General features: G+C 39.9%; 1 protein-coding gene across 10 annotated transcripts in view; it reads right to left on the bottom strand.

The window, feature by feature from the left end:
* Positions 1-15,043, bottom strand: part of LOC131530151 (NACHT, LRR and PYD domains-containing protein 12-like) — a 67,461-nt gene that overhangs the window by 8,739 nt on the left and 43,679 nt on the right. The window lies entirely within an intron of this gene.

The raw sequence follows: 15,043 nt of genomic DNA, 5'->3' as shown, positions 1-15,043 counted from the left end.
CTAGAGCAATATGAGTTATTGGCTTATCAATTTTGACCAATAGGTGTCACCATTTTCAAATCGATATGGTGTGTTCTGTGTGAGGTGACAATGGCACACACAAAGTTTGGTGTCAATATGCCAAAGCATTGCAGAGATACAGTCTCAACTGTGATTTTGGTATCATGCCTCAAATTCGTTGCTGTTGTATGCAGAAATGAGTAATTGAAGCCATTTTAGGATGTTTTTGTCAAAACGGCTGAAAAATCACTTATAAACCTAAAGCAATATGATTTATTGGCTTATCAATTTTGACCAATAGGTGTCACCATTTTCAAATCGATATGGTGTGTTCTGTGTGAGGTGACAATGGCACACACAAAGTTTGGTGTCAATATGCCAAAGCATTGCAGAGATACAGTCTCAACTGTGATTTTGGTATCATGCCTCAAATTCGTTGCTGTGGTATGCAAGAACGGTTTTGTCTATCGACACGAAATCCATAACTTTTGGTCAGCATGGTCTGGAGATGATATGATTCAAATTTGGTGAAAATCGGACAAACGGTTTAGGAGGAGTTCGAAAAGTAGGTTTTCAACATGAATCAAAATGGCGGATAGAAAGTTCGGCTTATTATGACATAATTTGTATGTATGTTGTCGGCATGACCCAAGGAATCTATCAACATCAGTTTGATTACAATAGGCTAATGTAAGCAAAAGTTATTAGCATTTTAGAAATTTCATTATACCTTTTGACCAAAAGGTGGCGCTGTCCCCAAACTTTTGAGTACCATCAGGGCATGGGGCGAAGAACCACACTGAGTTTCGTGACGATAAGTTAATGCGTTCGTAAAATATAGCATTTTACGACAAAATTCAACATGGCCGACGGCCAAAATGGCTGACATGGGAAAATTTCACTACGGAAGAAGAAGAAGAAGAAGAATAAGAAATCTAACGGTTTCATATCTCCAATAGGTGCCTCCGCAGCTCGTGCTTGGCCCCTAATAAATCTAACGGTTTCAATAGGTGCCTCCGCAGCTCGTGCTTGGCCCCTAATAATAAATCTAACGGTTTCAATAGGTGCCTCCCGTTTGGTGAAATATAGCTGCAAGCAGCAATCACGGGCCAAGCACTACAGAAGCAAACAACAAACCAACTGCAGAAATGAGTAATTGAAGCCATTTTAGGATATTTTTGTCAAAACGGCTGAAAAATCACATATAAACCTATAGCAATATGATTTATTGGCTTATCACGTTTGACCGATAGGTGGCGCTGTTATCAAATCGATGTGGTGTGTTCTGTGTGAGGTGACAATGGCACACACAAAGTTTGGTGTCAATACGCCAAAGCATTGCAGAGATACAGCCTCAAGTGTCATAATGGCGTCATGCCACAAATTTGTTGCTGTTGTATGCAGAAATGAGTAATTGAAGCCATTTTAGGATGTTTTTTGTCAAAACGGCTGAAAAATCACATATAAAACTATAGCATTATGAGTTATTGGCTTATCAATTTTGACCAATAGGTGTCACCATTTTCAAATCGATGTGGTGTGTTCTGTGTGAGGTGACAATGGTACACACAAAGTTTGGTGTCAATATGCCAAAGCATCGCAGAGATACAGTCTCAACTGTGATTTTGGTATCATGCCTCAAATTCGTTGCTGTGGTATGCGAAAACGGTTTTGTCTATCGACACGAAATCCATAACTTTTGGTCAGCATGGTCTGGAGATGATATGATTCAAATTTGGTGAAAATCGGACAAACGGTTTAGGAGGAGTTCGAAAAAGTAGGTTTTCCACATAAATCAAAATGGCGGATAGAAAGTTCGGCTTATTATGACATAATTTGTATGTATGTTGTCGGCATGACCCAAGGAATAATTTGAGAACAGTTTCATTACAATCGGCTAATGCAGTCAAAAGTTATTAGCATGTTTGGAAATTTCATTATTAATGGTTAATTAATGGTTTATTACTCTTGACCAATAGGTGGCACCGTTACCAAACTTATGTAGCGTGGTCAGTGTGAGGTCACAATGTCACGTGCAAAATTTGGTGCGAATATGTCAAAGTTTCGCTGAGATACAGCCTCAGATGCAGTGTAGCATCTTTCCAGCCAATTCGTTGATGCGCCAAACGAAAACCGTGAAATATATCGACACAAAATCCATAACTTTTTGCCAGCATGGTCTGAAGATGATCCGAGTCAAATTTCGTGAAAATCGGACTTACGGTCTAGGAGGAGTTCGAAAAAGTAGGTTTTCAACATGAATCAAAATGGCGGACAGGAAGTTTAGCCAATTATTGCAAAGTTGGTATCGATGATCTCGGCATGACCCAAGGAATCTAACAACGTCAGTTTGATTACAATAGGCTAATGTAAGCAAAAGTTATTAGCATTTTTAGAAATTTCATTATAACGTTTGACCAAAAGGTGGCGCTGTCCCCAAACTTTTTGAGTACCATCAGGGCATGGGGCCGAAGAACCACACTGAGTTTCGTGACGATAAGTTAATGCGTTCGTAAAATATAGCATTTTACGACAAAATTCAACATGGCCGACGGCCAAAATGGCTGACATGGGAAAATTGTATATGTTTGTACTCGGCATGATGCACGAATCTAAAGAGACCAGTTTTGTGATTTTTAGCCTAACCGTTCACAAGTTATAAGCAAAATATGCATTTATCATATCTCCTGACCACTAGGGGCACAGTGCCGAAACACTGCAGGTCTTCTCAGGTCATGCTTGTTATAACACCCACCAAGTTTCGTCTCAATATGCCAAACTGTTGCGGAGATATAGCCTCAGATCCATTTTGCGTGGTTTTCGCAAATTCGTTAGCATGTTTTTCGAAAACGCTTGGACGAATCGACTTGAATTCCATAACTTTTTGCCTCCATGGTCTGTAGATGATCTGCGCCAAATTTGGTGAGAATCGGACTAATCGTCTAGGACGAGTTCGACAAAGTAGGTTTTACGAACAATTGAATATAGCGAAAAAAACTAAACCTTACGATTTTTGAATTTTGGACTTCATTCGACTCGGCTTGAGCCAAAGAATACGAGGAAAAGGGAATTTTCATTTTGTGGCTTACGGTTCAAAAGTTATTCGCATTTCAAAAGTGAAACTTTGGACAAGTGGTGGCGCTAGAGAGTTTGAGATAGAGACTCCAAATTTGCTTTGCTTACTATTGAGACTATCCTCTATCAGTGTGCCAAATTATACAACTTTCCCGCAATCGGTTCTATGGGCTGCCATTGACTTTGCGGCGGAAGAAGAAGAAGAAGAAGAAGAAGAAGAAGAAGAAATATAGCTGCAAGCAGCAATCACGGGGCCAAGCACTACAGAAGCAAGCAACAGACCAACTGCAGAAATTGGTCATTGAAGCCATTTTAGGATGTTTTTTGTCAAAACGGCTGAAAAATCTCACATAAAGCTATAGCAATATGAGTTATTGGCTTATCAATTTTGACCAATAGGTGTCACCATTTTCAAATCGATGTGGTGTGTTCTGTGTGAGGTGACAATGGCACACACAAAGTTTGTTGTCAATATGCCAAAGCATTGCAGAGATACAGTCTCAACTGTGATTTTGGTATCATGCCTCAAATTCGTTGCTGTGGTATGCGAAAACGGTTTTGTCTATCGACACGAAATCCATAACTTTTGGCCAGCATGGTCTGGAGATGATATGATTCAAATTTGGTGAAAATCGGACAAACGGTTTAGGAGTTCGAAAAAGTATGTTTTCCACATAAATCAAAATGGCGGAAAGAAAGTTCGGCTTATTATGACATAATTGGTATGTATGTTGTCGGCATGACCCAAGGAATAATTTGAGAACAGTTTCATTACAATCGGCTAATGCAGTCAAAAGTTATTAGCATGTTTGGAAATTTCATTATTAATGATTAATTAATGGTTTATTACTCTTGACCAATAGGTGGCACCGTTACCAAACTTATGTAGCGTGGTCAGTGTGAGGTCACAATGTCACGTACAAAATTTGGTGCGAATATGTCAAAGTTTCGCTGAGATAAAGCCTCAGATGCAGTGTAGCATCTTTCCAGCCAATTCGTTGATGCGCCAAACTAAAACCGTGAAATATATCGACACAAAATCCATAACTTTTGCCAGCATGGTCTGAAGATGATCCGAGTCAAATTTGGTGAAAATCGGACTTACGGTCTAGGAGGAGTTCGAAAAGTAGGTTTTCAACATAAATCAAAATGGTGGACAGGAGTTAAGATTTCCTAGCGAAAATTGGTATGTATGTTGTCGGCATGACCCAAGGAATAATTTGAGGCCAGTTTCATTACAATCGGCTAATGCAGTCAAAAGTTATTAGCATGTTTGGAAATTTCATTATTAATGATTAATTAATGGTTTATTACTCTTGACCAATAGGTGGCGATGTTACCAAACTGACGTGGTATGGTCAGTGAGAGGTGACAATGTCATCTACAAAATTTGGTGCGAATATGTCAAAGTTTCGCTGAGATACAGCCTCAGATGCAGTTTGGCATCTTTCCAGCAAATTCGTTGATGCGCTAAACGAAAACCGTGTAATATATCGACACGAAATCCATAACTTTTGCCAGCATGGTCTGAAGATGATCCGAGTCAAATTTAGTGAAAATCGGACTTACGGTCTAGGAGGAGTTCGAAAAGTAGGTTTTCAACATGAATCAAAATGGCGAACAGGAAATTTAGCCAATTATTGCAAAACTGATATCGATGTTCTCGGCATGACCCAAGGAATCTATCAACATCAGTTTGATTACAATAGGCTAATGTAAGCAAAAGTTATTAGCATTTTTAGAAATTTCATTATAACCTTTGACCACAAGGTGGCGCTGTCCCCAAACTTTTGAGTACCATCAGGGCATGGGGCGAAGAACCACACTGAGTTTCGTAACGATACGTTAATGAGTTCATAAAATATAGCATTTTACAACAAAATTCAACATGGCTGACTCCCAAAATGGCCGATATGGGAAAATCAGATATGGTTGGACTCAGCATGATGCACCGAATCTAAAGAGACAAGTTTTGTGATTTTTAGCCTAACCATTCACAAGTTATAAGCAAAAATATGCATTTTCATATCTCCTGACCACTAGGGGCACAGTGCCGAAACACTGCAGGTAGCCTCAGGTCATGCTTGTTATAACACCCACCAAGTTTCGTCTCAATATACCAAACCGTTATGGAGACATAGCCTCAGATCCATTTTACGTGGTTTTTGTAGAATTTATTCGTGCATTATTCGAGAACGCTTGGACGAATCGACTTGAATTCCATAACTTTTGCCTCCATGGTCTGTAGATGATCTGAGCCAATTTTGGTGAGAATCGGACGAACCGTCTAGGACGAGTTCGAAAAAGTAGGTTTTACGAACAATTGAATATATCGAAAAAACTAAACCTTACGATTTTTAAATTTTGGACTGGATTCGACTCGGCTTGAGGCAAGGATTCAGAGGAAAAAGGAAGTTTCGTTTTCTGGCTTACGGTTCAAAAGTTATTAGCATTTCAAAAGTGAAATTTTGGACATGTGGTGGCGCTAGAGAGTTTGAGATAGAGACTCCAAATTTGCTGTAGTTACTATTGACACTGTCCTCTATCAGTGTGCCAAATTTTACAACTTTCCCGCAAGCGGTTCTATGGGCTGCCATAGACTTCGAGCGGAAGAAAAAAAGACCGCTAACAAACACAATAGGTGCCTCCGCACCTTCGGTGCTTGGCCCCTAATAAGAAATCTAACGGTTTCAATAGGTGCCTCCGCACCTTCGGTGCTTGGCCCCTAATAAATCTAACGGTTTCAATAGGTGCCTCCGCACCTTCGGTGCTTGGCCCCTAATAAGAAATCTAACGGTTTCAATAGGTGCCTCCGCACCTTCGGTGCTTGGCCCCTAATAAGAAATCTAACGGTTTCAATAGGTGCCTCCGCACCTTCGGTGCTTGGCCCCTAATAATAAGAAATCTAACGGTTTCAATAGGTGCCTCCGCACCTTCGGTGCTTGGCCCCTAATAATAAGAAATCTAACGGTTTCAATAGGTGCCTCCGCACCTTCGGTGTTTGGCCCCTAATAATAAATCTAACGGTTTCAATAGGTGCCTCCGCACCTTCGGTGCTTGGCCCCTAATAAATATAGCTGCAAGCAGCAATCACGGGGCCAAGCACTACAGAAGCAAGCAACAGACCAACTGCAGAAATTAGTAATTGAAGCCATTTTACAATGTTTTTAGTCAAAACGGCTGAAAAATCATATATAAAGCTATAACAATATGATTTCTTGGCTTATCACATTTGACCAATAGGTGTCACCATTTTCAAATCGATATGGTGTGTTCTGTGTGAGGTGACAATGGCACACACAAAGTTTGGTGTCAGTATTCCAAAGCATTTCAGAGATACAGCCTCAAGTGTCATAATGGCGTCATGCCACAAATTCGTTGCTGTTGTATGCAGAAATGAGTAATTGAAGCCATTTTAGGATGTTTTTTGTCAAAACGGCTGAAAAGTCACATATAAAGCTATAGCAATATGAGTTATTGGCTTATCAATTTTGACCAATAGGTGTCACCATTTTCAAATCGATGTGGTGTGTTCTGTGTGAGGTGACAATGGTACACACAAAGTTTGGTGTCAATATGCCAAAGCATTGCAGAGATACAGTCTCAACTGTGATTTTGGTATCATGCCTCAAATTCGTTGCTGTGGTATGCGAAAACGGTTTTGTGTATCGACACGAAATCCATAACTTTTGGTCAGCATGGTCTGAAGATGATATGATTCAAATTTGGTGAAAATCGGACAAACGGTTTAGGAGGAGTTGGAAAAAGTATGTTTTCCACATAAATCAAAATGGCGGAAAGAAAGTTCGGCTTATTATGACATAATTGGTATGTATGTTGTCGGCATGACCCAAGGGATATTTTGAGACCAGTTACATTACAATAGGCTAATGCAATCAAAAGTTATTAGCATTTTTGGAAATTTCATAATTAAAGGTTAATGAATGGCTTATTACTCTTGACCAATAGGTGGCGATGTTACCAAACTGACGTGGTATGGTCAGTGTGAGGTCACAATGTCACGTACAAAATTTGGTGCGAATATGTCAAAGTTTCGCTGAGATACAGCCTCAGATGCAGTGTAGCATCTTTCCAGCCAATTCGTTGATGCGCCAAACGAAAACCGTGAAATATATCGACACAAAATCCATAACTTTTTGCCAGCATGGTCTGAAGATGATCCGAGTCAAATTTCGTGAAAATCGGACTTACGGTCTAGGAGGAGTTCGAAAAAGTAGGTTTTCAACATGAATCAAAATGGCGGACAGGAAGTTTAGCCAATTATTGCAAAATTGGTATCGATGATCTCGGCATGACCCAAGGAATCTATCAACATCAGTTTGATTACAATAGGCTAATGTAAGCAAAAGTTATTAGCATTTTTAGAAATTTCATTATAACTTTTGACCAAAAGGTGGCGCTGTCCCCAAACTTTTTGAGTACCATCAGGGCGTGGGGCCGAAGAACCACACTGAGTTTCGTGACGATAAGTTAATGCGTTCGTAAAATATAGCATTTTACGACGAAATTCAACATGGCCGACGGCCAAAATGGCTGACATGGGAAAATTTTATATGGTTGGACTCGGCATGATGCACCGAATCTAAAGAGACCAGTTTTGTGATTTTTAGCCTAACCATTCACAAGTTATAAGCAAAAATATGCATTTTTCATATCTCCTGACCACTAGGGGGCACAGTGCCGAAACACTGCAGGTAGCCTCAGGTCATGCTTGTTATAACACCCACCAAGTTTCGTCTCAATATGCCAAACTGTTGCGGAGATATAGCCTCAGATCCATTTTGCGTGGTTTTCGGCAAATTCGTTAGCATGTTTTTCGAAAACGCTTGGACGAATCGACTTGAATTCCATAACTTTTTGCCTCCATGGTCTGTAGATGATCTGAGCCAAATTTGGTGACAATCGGACTAATCGTCTAGGACGAGTTCGACAAAGTAGGTTTTACGAACAATTGAATATAGCGAAAAAACTAAACCTTACGATTTTTGAATTTTGGACTTCATTCGACTCGGCTTGAGCCAAAGAATACGAGGAAAAAGGAATTTTCATTTTGTGACTTACGGTTCAAAAGTTATTAGCATTTCAAAAGTGAATCTTTGGACAAGTGGTGGCGCTAGAGAGTTTGAGTTAGAGACTCCAAATTTGCTGTGGTTACTATTGAGACTGTCCTCTATCAGTGTGCCAAATTATACAACTTTCCCGCAATCGGTTCTATGGGCTGCCATTGACTTCACTACGGAAGAAGAAGAAGAAGAAGAAGAATAAATATAGCTGCAAGCAGCAATCACGGGCCAAGCACTACAGAAGCAAACAACAAACCAACTGCAGAAATGAGTAATTGAAGCCATTTTAGGATATTTTTTGTGAAAAAGGCTGAAAAATCACATATAAACCTATAGCAATATGATTTATAGGCTTATCACGTTTGACCGATAGGTGGCGCTGTCATCAAATCGATTTGGTGTGTTCTGTGTGAGGTGACAATGGCACACAAAGTTTGGTGTCAATATGCCAAAGCATTTCAGAGATACAGCCTCAAGTGTCATAATGGCGTCATGCCACAAATTCGTTGCTGTTGTGTGCAGAAATGAGTATTTGAAGCCATTTTAGGATGTTTTTAGTCAAAACGGCTGAAAAATCACATATAAACCTATAGCAATATGATTTATAGGCTTATCACGTTTGACCGATAGGTGGCGCTGTCATCAAATCGATTTGGTGTGTTCTGTGTGAGGTGACAATGGCACACACAAAGTTTGGTGTCAATATGCCAAAGCATTTCAGAGATACAGCCTCAAGTGTCATAATGGCGTCATGCCACAAATTCGTTGCTGTTGTGTGCAGAAATGAGTATTTGAAGCCATTTTAGGATGTTTTTAGTCAAAACGGCTGAAAAATCATATATAAAGCTATAGCAATATGATTTCTTGGCTTATCACATTTGACTAATAGGTGGCGCTGTCATCAAATCGATTTGGTGTGTTCTGTGTGAGGTGACAATGGCACACACAAAGTTTGTTGTCAATATGCCAAAGCATTGCAGAGATACAGTCTCAACTGTGATTTTGGTATCATGCCTCAAATTCGTTGCTGTGGTATGCGAAAACGGTTTTGTCTATCGACACGAAATCCATAACTTTTGGCCAGCATGGTCTGGAGATGATATGATTCAAATTTGGTGAAAATCGGACAAACGGTTTAGGAGTTCGAAAAGTATGTTTTCCACATAAATCAAAATGGCGGAAAGAAAGTTCGCTTATTATGACATAATTGGTATGTATGTTGTCGGCATGACCCACGGAATAATTTGAGAACAGTTTCATTACAATCGGCTTATGCAGTCAAAAGTTATTAGCATGTTTGGAAATTTCATTATTAATGATTAATTAATGGTTTATTACTCTTGACCAATAGGTGGCACCGTTACCAAACTTATGTAGCGTGGTCAGTGTGAGGTCACAATGTCACGTACAAAATTTGGTGCGAATATGTCAAAGTTTCGCTGAGATACAGCCTCAGATGCAGTTTGGCATCTTTCCAGCAAATTCGTTGATGCGCTAAACGAAAACCGTGTAATATATCGACACGAAATCCATAACTTTTTGCCAGCATGGTCTGAAGATGATCCGAGTCAAATTTAGTGAAAATCGGACTTACGGTCTAGGAGGAGTTCGAAAAAGTAGGTTTTCAACATAAATCAAAATGGCGAACAGGAAATTTAGCCAATTATTGCAAAACTGATATCGATGTTCTCGGCATGACCCAAGGAATCTATCAACATCAGTTTGATTACAATAGGCTAATGTAAGCAAAAGTTATTAGCATTTTTAGAAATTTCATTATAACCTTTGACCACAAGGTGGCGCTGTCCCCAATCTTTTTGAGTACCATCAGGGCATGGTGCCGAAGAAACACACTGAGTTTCGTAACGATACGTTAATGAGTTCATAAAATATAGCATTTTACAACAAAATTCAACATGGCTGACTCCCAAAATGGCCGATATGGGAAAATCAGATATGGTTGGACTCAGCATGATGCACCGAATCTAAAGAGACAAGTTTTGTGATTTTTAGCCTAACCATTCACAAGTTATAAGCAAAAATATGCATTTTTCATATCTCCTGACCACTAGGAGCACAGTGCGAAACACTGCAGGTAGCCTCAGGTCATGCTTGTTATAACACCCACCAAGTTTCGTATCAATATGCCAAACCGTTGCGGAGATATAGCCTCAGATCCATTTTTACGTGGTTTTTGTAGAATTTATTCGTGCATTATTCGAGAACGGTTTGACTAATCGACTTGAATTCCATAACTTTTTGCCTACATGGTCTGTAGATGATCTGAGCCAATTTTGGTGAGAATCGGACGAACCGTCTAGGACGAGTTCGAAAAAGTAGGTTTTACGAACAATTGAATATAGCGAAAAAACTAAACCTTACGATTTTTGAATTTTGGACTGGATTTGACTCGGCTTGAGCCAAGGATTCAGAGGAAAAAGGAAGTTTCGTTTTCTGGCTTACGGTTCAAAAGTTATTAGCATTTCAAAAGTGAAACTTTGGACATGTGGTGGCGCTAGAGAGTTTGAGATAGAGACTCCAAATTTGCTGTGGTTACTATTGACACTGTCCTCTATCAGTGTGCCAAAGTTTACAACTTTCCCGCAAGCGGTTCTATGGGCTGCCATAGACTTCGAGCGGAAGAAAAAAAGACCGCTAACAAACACAATAGGTGCCTCCGCACCTTCGGTGCTTGGCCCCTAATAAGAAATCTAACGGTTTCAATAGGTGCCTCCGCACCTTCGGTGCTTGGCCCCTAATAAGAAATCTAACGGTTTCAATAGGTGCCTCCGCACCTTGTGCTTGGCCCCTAATAAATCTAACGGTTTCAATAGGTGCCTCCGCACCTTGGTGCTTGGCCCCTAATAATAAATCTAACGGTTTCAATAGGTGCCTCCGCACCTTCGGTGCTTGGCCCCTAATAAATCTAACGGTTTCAATAGGTGCCTCCGCACCTTCGGTGCTTGGCCCCTAATAAGAAATCCAACGGTTTCAATAGGTGCCTCCGCACCTTCGGTGCTTGGCCCCTAATAAGAAATCCAACGGTTTCAATAGGTGCCTCCGCACCTTCGGTGCTTGGCCCCTAATAAATCCAACGGTTTCAATAGGTGCCTCCGCACCTTCGGTGCTTGGCCCCTAATAATAGGAAGAGCCGGCATCAAAAGATCAACGAAATATATTGCTGTGAATGCTTAGCTGTCACAAGCTAGTTATCTCTTTGCTAACTTTCCTCATCTCCTGCTTAAAAGCCAGAAAGATCTTGAGATTTTTGAAAATCATGATCTAGTGAACTTTTGCCCCCGAGTTTCTTTCAAATTTATTTTTGACGCTTGTCTTTCTTTTAAAAAAAATAATAAATTGTATTTAAATGTTCAACTGTTAACTTGAACTAGAGGTTTTCATTACAAACAGTGTTTGATAATCTTTAAATGTTTTGTGATGAATTGAATTGAACATTGAATTGAATCCAGCTTCATCTTCTCTTCTGCAGGTTTTTGGGTCCTGCTGCAGATGAAGCCTGTCAGTATGTGACTGGAATTCTGGGTAAAAACCCGTTACTCCTGAGAGAGCTGAAACTGAGTGGACATGAACTAGGAGACACACGAGTGAATCAGATCGCTGCTCTACTGCAGGATAAACACTGTCAACTCAACACACTGCTGTGAGTATCTTACATCATTTCACATGTTACGTGACTAGTAATGTTACAGTCGTAATTACTGGTAGTGTTTGGACATAAATATGTTGGCAGTGTGTGAGCACAACCACCCTACAATGATAAAAATCCACCCACTCCTTGTTTTTTAATCCCCTTTAAACCAAATCAGTCTCATTAGATCTGCTGTTTTGATTCTCTGAGCAGTGTGACGTCACATTGTTTAGGCCCCGCCCACATCTGATGACTGACAGTCCTGCATTACCATAGTTTCTGCTCTCAGCGAGTTGTTTGGTTGTATAATAGATATGTAAAGGTAGATGCCACATTCGACCGCTCCAGATATGTTGTTATTACATTACATCCATTAATAATCCAGCTGAAGTGGCTGAAGCACTTCATTATTACTTCATTGATTCTGTAGTCAAAATTGCACAATGTTTTTCTGCTGAGTATAGACGGTTTCATTGGGCGCACGTGCCTGGCCCTAAGTTAACTTCCGGTCTGTGTTTGTTTATCGGTCTGGCTAATGGCACCGGCTACAAACGCAGTTAAAGTTAAGTTAGGGCCACAAAAGCGCACATGTGCAGTAACGTTTGTTTATGTTGTTGTCGTTGAAACCGTCTATACAGAAGTTTGTCCAGTTAATACAGTGGAACAAGCTCTTACTTTAAAACTGCACAGTTCAGTCTGAAGCGTCTGTCTAAACATTTGAAACATGAGCTCATTTCTGTCCGCTTCACTTGTTGTCCATACAGCAGGTCAAATACACAACCCAATATCCAATAATTTCAGTTAATAATACCAAAATTACACAAACATTTCACTTTTATCCAGTGAGACAGAACTGTTATCATTGTGTTTATTAATGGGACGCAACAGAATAGTTCTGTGCTGCTGTAGCAGAACATATTCATAGTGTTTATTGATGCTCATATCATCTCTCTGCCATCAAACCAGCAGATTAATGAACGTCTGACACAACCGAACAGAACCGGTCCAGACTGGGCTTTATTCTGTGCAGGCATTGGTTCTTCAGCCTTACCTGTTTCAGAGAAATATTACTGTACTTCACATCTACACCCAGACAAACCTACAGTTTTATTTAGATGTGCAAAGTTGAATCCGTGTATCAAAGCTGATCGAGTCACTGGACAGAGCAGAGCGGATGTGTTTACGATGTAGTGATGTGCAGACCAGCATCAGTTTAAGCACAAATACACAGCAGTCACAGCTTTTATTTTAGACAATATGCTCAGTTTTAGACACAAGATGAAATGGGAATTTTAGGAAAGGAATAAAAAGATATGAAATATTGGTAACACTTTATTTTAGGGTCTCTGAACTAGTTGCTTATTAGCATGCATATTACTAGAATATTAGCCATTTATTAGTAGTAATTAAGCACATATTAATGCCTTATTCTACATGACCTTATTCTACATCCCTAATCCTACCCAATACCTAAATATATTTATTTACGATATTATTTTCAGGTTTTAGCAACATTTTATTTATTGCACTGTATGGTGTTAACACATGATGAATTACTCTCACATGAACATAACGTGTCTGATTCATTGTCTTTTCTCTTTCTGTCTTCAGTCTGTATAGATGCAGTATTACAGAGAAACAGTGTCTCATCCTGACTTCAGCTCTGAAATCAAACCCATCACACCTGAGAGAACTGAACCTGAGCTGGAATAAACTCGGAGACTCTGGAGTGAAACACCTCAGTGATCTACTGATGAACACACAATGCAAGCTGCAGAAACTAGTGTTAGTATCATTATTACTCCTCCTAGAGCTTTAACTCTACAGACTCCAAACTCAGCCCAGATCTTCAGACTGATCTCGCCGGTGTGCTATATCTTTCTAACTGATCAGACTTATGGTTTTCATAAAACTGAAGATTAAAAATCATAAAATCCCATAGACTTACATTGACGGAATGTTCAAATGAGCCAAGACTATTCAAACTCCAACTGTCAAAATTCAAACTTAAACTCCCAGAATCCTTTGAGACTCAATCAAGCTTCCTTCTATGTACTATTTCTAACCCATTCAAACTCATTCAAACTCATCTATCTAATATTTCTAATCTATCTATCCTAGCGACATGCTAATCATGCTAGAAAAATGTTAATCCTTACTAGAAATATGCTAGTAACATGCTAATCAAGCTAGCAACATGCTAGTCACTTGCTAATCATGCTAGAAACATGTTAGTGACATACTAATAACGTGCTAATCATGCTAGCAACATGCTAGTAACATGTTAATCATGCTAGAAACATGCTAGCGGAATGCTAATCATGCTAGTAACATGCTAGTCACTTGCAAATCATGCTGGCAACATGCTAGTCACTTGCAAATCATGTTAGCAACATGCTAGTCACTTGCAAATCATGCTGGCAACATGCTAGTCATGCTAGCAGTATGCTAGTAACATGATAATCATGCTTGAAACATGTTAGCGGAATGCTAATCATGCTAGCAACATGCTAGTAACATGCTAATCATGCTATAAACATGCTAGCGACATGCTAGTCACTTGCTTAATCATGCTAGAGACATGCTAGCAACATGCCAGTCACTTGATAATCATGCTAGCAACATGCTAGTAACTTGCTAATCATGCTGTAAACATGCTAGTGACTAGCTAATAATGCTAACAACATACTAGTAACACCTTAGCAACCACCCCGGTACCCTAGCAACCGCGTGGTAACACCCTAGCAACCATCCCGGTACCTTAGCAACCGCATAGCAACACCTTAGCAACCACCCCGGTACCCTAGCAACCAGCCCGGTGCCTTAAAACCGCCCGGTACACTAGCAACACCCTAGCAACCACCCTCGGTACCCTAGCAACCACCAGAGTACCTTAGCAACTGCATAGCAACCACCCCGGTACCCTAGCAACACCCTAGCAACCACCCCAAGTACCTTAGCAACTGCATAGCAACACCCTAGCAACCAGCCCAGGTACCTTAGCAACCGCATAGCAACACCTTAGCAACCACCAGAGTTAGCCTAGCAACCATCATAGCAACCACTCTAAGGTCCTTAGAATCTATCTATCTATCTAAAGTCTATCTGTCTTTCTCTCTATCTATCTATAATCTGATTCTATCTATCAGTCAAACTTTAAGCTTTTAAAATTACTTTAAACTTCAAACTATTTCAGACTGAAACCAATCAAACTTAAAACTTTTAACATTTTTCA

The sequence above is a fragment of the Onychostoma macrolepis genome, chromosome 22 (assembly GCF_012432095.1).
Source record: "Onychostoma macrolepis isolate SWU-2019 chromosome 22, ASM1243209v1, whole genome shotgun sequence".
NCBI lineage: Eukaryota > Metazoa > Chordata > Actinopteri > Cypriniformes > Cyprinidae > Onychostoma > Onychostoma macrolepis.
The sequence above is the reverse complement of the archived record's forward strand: the minus strand, read 5'-3'. Positions and strand labels throughout refer to the sequence as shown.